Here is a 5425-nt window from a genome sequence, read left to right on the forward strand (position 1 = left end):
AGCAACAACTGCAATCAAGCGTTTGCGATAACTTGCAATGAGTCTGCTACAGTGCTGTGGAGGAATTTTGGTCCATTCATCTATGCAGAATTGTTGTAATTCAGCCACATTGGAGGGTTTTCGAGCATGAACCGCCTTTTTTAAGGTCATGCAACAGCATCTCAATAGGATTCAGGTCAGGACTTTGACTAGGCCACTCCAAAGTCTTCATTTAGTTTTTTTGCTGGTGTGTTTTGGATCATTGTCCTGCTGCAGAACCAAAGTTTGCTTCAGCTTGAGGTCACGAACAGTTGGCCAGACATTCTCCTTCAGGATGTTTTGGTAAACAGCAGAATTCATGTTTCCATTTATCACAGCAAGTCTTCCAGGTCCTGAAGCAACAAACAGCCCCAGACCATCACACTACCACCACCATATTTTACTGTTGGTATGATGTTCTTTTTCTGAAATGCGCTGTTACTTTGACGCCAGATGTAATGGGACACACACCTTCCAAAAAGTTCATTTTTTGTCTCGTCAGTCCACAGAGTATTTTCCCAAAAATGTATCCCAAATGGGGATCATCAAGATGTTTTCTGGCATAACTGAGATGAGCCTTTATGTTATTTTTGCTCAGCAGCGGTTTTCGTCTTGGAACTCTGCCATGCAGACCATTTTTGCCCAGTCTCTTTCTTATGGTGGAGTCATGAACACTGACCTTAACTGAGGCAAGTGAGGCCTGCAGTTCTTTGGATGTTGTTGTGGATGCTCTTGGGGTAATTTTGGTCGGCCGGCCACACCTGGGAATTATTTGTGAATAATGGCTCTCACTGTGGTTCGCTGGAGTCCCAAAGCTTTAGAAATGGCTTTATAACCTTTTCCAGACTGATAGATCTCAATTACTTCCTCATTTCCACATTCCTCATTTTACTGTAAGTGATTCAACAGTGCATATTGTTCAAATGGGAAATATTGTTTCTTTTTATAAATAGTTTTTATTTTCTTACTTTTTTTAAATTTTGCCAATAGTTATTGGTGTAATTTGATCCTGGTTTGTGTTACTGTAATAAACGCTATAGAGCAAGAATTGTAAAGAATGATTGAGATCAAACTTACCACTGGATTTATCAAAATGCTTAAACTTCAGCCTTCATGTGCTTGTCAAAAAACCTTCTTAGAAGCATGAAACATCCACTTTTCATGTTCCAATCAATTCCCATGGAATAAAACCAAGTGATGCTCAAAAAAATTCTCATTGAATATCCTGTTTCACTCAAAATAAGCCATATTTTAGAAGTCAATTATATTGTGAAGGCTATTTCATGTTGATATTAGCCTACCTTATATTATTTAAGCGATAAACTTTTGATGTGTGGGGTTGATAAAGGCTGTTTGAATAATGTATTATCTTTTAATAATAAACAATCTTTTAATAATAATATTAAATCCACAGGAAATTGTAGTGGTAAATGCTGCACAAGCATAAAGAAGATCAGACAAACAACTAATGATGCACAGGACTTAAATACTGTATACAGAGAGTGTAATCATGGAGAACAGAAACATGTGCATGCTAATCAAAAATCAAAGAAACAAACTAGAGAAAAAAAAAACAAGAACCAAGACCATGAACCTGACACATATCTATCTATCATATCAATTTAAACCAAGTACCAACATGTCCGCTAGCTCAAAAGACAATTGATCATGTTTGTTAATAAACTGATAAGCCTCAAAAACAGAGAAAATGGACTGACATTCAGTCTTGTTCTAGTTTATAGTTCCTCATGCAAAATAAATAAATAACATATAGATACTAATGTTATATTAATAGCACAGTCCCCGTTTCAGATATATGCCATTTCACTTGCAAACTTGACAGGAACTGCATGCACTGCTCATCACATCCTTTGACCTGAAGATGAGGCCACACAGACAACCTCAAAATACAGTGTGTAAAAAGAAAGGTTAAATTCAGCATGAGATGGAAAAATCGCATTTTAGTCGTCACAGTTCCCGTATGCCTGTATTGCTGACAAGTAATCAAGCTGGTCTCCATTGGCCTCTTCATCTCGCTGTTGCAAACCCACAAGTTACAGCGAATTTCACGGTAAACCATGACTGGAGAGTTCCCCGTTCAAGATTCATTCATGACACATTCAGTGCTCACTATCTGTTTCTTGTTGTCTCCTTCTCTGTCTCTGTCTTTCTCACTCTACGTTTCTCTCAACCACAACTCTTGACATTCGTTGCTCTTCTGACTAGCCTGTGTTTACGGAGATCAGTCTGGTGTCAGGTTGGGGTAACTGAGAACTACTTGTCATTCATGCATTTTGTGTAAGTCCTAGTCATTTTGATAGTTATTCTTGTTCAAAGTAAACTATTATAGACTTTAATTCAGTTTTGCCCCAGTCATACTAACTTGCTTAATTAGGACTCGATTATATATCGTGCAAATAAAACATTCAGTTAAAGAGCATTAACTAATCATATGCACTTTGACTAGGCTTGACATACAAATGAAAATAATTTAGCCCAATAATAATTTGAAGGCCATTCATTGCTGCATTTGGAACCTGAATGTCTTCACATATCTGTGCAGGAAGCTTGTCACACTGAAGGGGGGTGTACGTAAAGGTTTCTGAGAACTGATGACCCACGACCCAGACTTGTTGTAGATAGGTTTCGTTAGGACCCTTGCAAGGGTGGTCTACACATTTTAAACACATGTATGTGGTGGGCATGAGTCAGACTTAGAAGATGACAATTTGATTGGTTTCTTTGACTGATCCCTTATATGGTTCTTGCAAACTGCAATGTTTTAATGTTTTGATACTGTTGAGTCAAACTGGACCCTTACTGTTCACACCCTGCAGTTTCCGAGCATTTTGAAACAGTGGCCCACTTATTTTAACTTTTGAGGCAGAGTTGACCTGCTTATGTGGTCACCCCTTAAGGTCTTACAGCTAACACCAAATGCCACCTTGGTAAAGTTTTGTGCTAGACTAGTTAATTATCTACTTGTACTATGAAACTTTATACATCAGCTGTCCAAAAACGAAAGTGATGTTTTAGGAAATTATCAAAGGGGTTCTTGTTAGTCAGACTGCACTATCCCGTAATTTTTTGTTTTCTTTTTTTTTTTTTTTTTTGTAAATGCAAAAAAAAAAGTGAAAAACTCACTGTAAGAGTGTATTGCCAGCATGCTTCTATGGAGTTGCTAAGTTCTGAGTTCTGAGTGCTGAGTTGCTATTCTGAGTTTCTGATTTCAGCTCCTGCACAGTTTTTAGAGTGTTTTGGTAATTGCCGAATCAAAACAGCCACCTTCCAAGAATCTATTAAATTATTCTTCCTAGATATAACTGAAATCCCCTTAAATTCATGATGAAATAGAAGTAGCAATAGATCTTTTCTTCTGTATTGTGTGACATACATCGGAGAGTAACATATTATTGAAAAAGAGGGGGAAAAAATATAGCAGGACTTGGTTCTATCCATCAGATGTTGATTGGAGTTTGAAATATGGGTGTTGCAATCAAAAATCAATGTGAGCTTGCAGTTGAAAGTAAAGTTTGTAGGTCCAGCATACATCATGAGAAAGAAGTCTGCCATTTTACTAGAAGACTGAGCATTCTGATAAAAACATTATGAGGTCAAAGAAATAAAATATGACACATACATGGATGAATTGTTCACAGTTAGATCTATAACACATTTACAAAATAGATGGGGTGAGATTTCATTTCATTTCGAAGTCTGAAGGGTTTCAGTTTTGCTGTCAACGAGGTAAAAAACAACTATTAAAGGGCACCTATTATACAAAATTCACTTTTACATGTTGTTTGAACATAAATGTATGTTGGCAGTGTGTGTACACAATAGAGCTGCACGATTCTGAATATATTGAGAATCACAATTGTTTTTGTCTCAAATCGAGATCACGATTCTGAACTAAACAAAATGATGTGTGACAAAATTTTAATTGCCGCAGTCTATGTAAAAGCTTTTAATTAATTTGAATGAATTATTAAACATTTTAATATAAATATACGTATTTAAAATATATTTAATACACCAATTTTTTTAATATTAAATTTATGAAAAATTGGTTTGAATGAATGATTCAATGACTCACTCATAAATATTTGTTTCTTTACTGGATGAATCAATGTTTTTGAACAAATCTCTTAAATGAATGATTCAATGACATATACATTTTTTAACAATCACTTGTCGCCACTGCTTCTTGTGTCAGACCAAGGCTGCATCTCATTGCTAGTTTTACTTGATCTTAGTGCTGCATTCGACACCATAAATCACGACATACTCATAGATAGATTACAAAACTATACAGGTTTTCAAGGGCAGGCTTTAAGATGGTTTAGATCCTACTTGTCCGATCGCTACCACTTTGTTTATTTAAATGGGGAGTCATCTCATTTATCACCAGTAAAATATGGAGTGCCACAAGGATCTGTCCTAGGTCCTCTTCTATTTTCAAAATACATGTTGCCCCTTGGTAATATTATTAGAAAATACGGGATTAGTTTACACTGTTATGCTGATGATACTCAATATATCTCAACGAGACCAGATGAAACTTCTAAATTATCTAAGCTAACAGAGTGTTAAAAATGTAAAAGATTGGATGACCAATAATTTTCTCCTATTAAATTCTATATAAATATTGAACCAAAGAACATTACACATAATCTCGTAGATTACAATTTGCAACTAGATGGATGTACTGTTACTTCCTCTACAGTCAAAAATCTGGGTGTTATATTAGACAGCAACTTGTCTTTTGAAAATCATATTTCCCATGTTACAAAAACAGCATTCTTCCATCTTAGAAACATTGCCAAGCTACGAAACATGTTACCTGTTTCTGATGCAGAAAAGCTAGTTCAGAAATTATTCAGTTAAGAGCAGTAAGTGATTTTCTGTTTTTATTTTATTATTTGGCTCATATTAACAATATAGACAGTAGTGTAGGTACTGTCTATATTACACTAATGTCACTTAATACACAGATCTAATATAAACATGCAGTATCTTTCCCTGCTGTTTACCTTCACAGATATAACCAAATCTGTTTTTGTAACTTATGCATGCATACTTGTGTGTATTTGACAGTTTAATCGCACTAAGACATGAAAAAGAACTTAGTTTATTACTCACATGCCGTGTGACAGCCTATTTTGGATTAGTTCTGAGACTTCTTAAAATCTACTATCCTCTCATTTAATTGGAAGAAAGAAATACAAATATTATCAATACCAAAGATAAACACCATTACAACCCAGGGCCTAAAATTAACACCCACCAAGCACCAAAAGCAAGTAAAAGCTGGCATTGGTGAGTCTATAGAACAGTGTTATTTGCATGTTGGCTGATAGTTTTTATTTATTTATTTATTTATTTATTTATTTATATTAATTCTAAC

This window comes from Cyprinus carpio, chromosome B15 (genome assembly GCF_018340385.1).
Source record: "Cyprinus carpio isolate SPL01 chromosome B15, ASM1834038v1, whole genome shotgun sequence".
Classification (NCBI taxonomy): domain Eukaryota; kingdom Metazoa; phylum Chordata; class Actinopteri; order Cypriniformes; family Cyprinidae; genus Cyprinus; species Cyprinus carpio.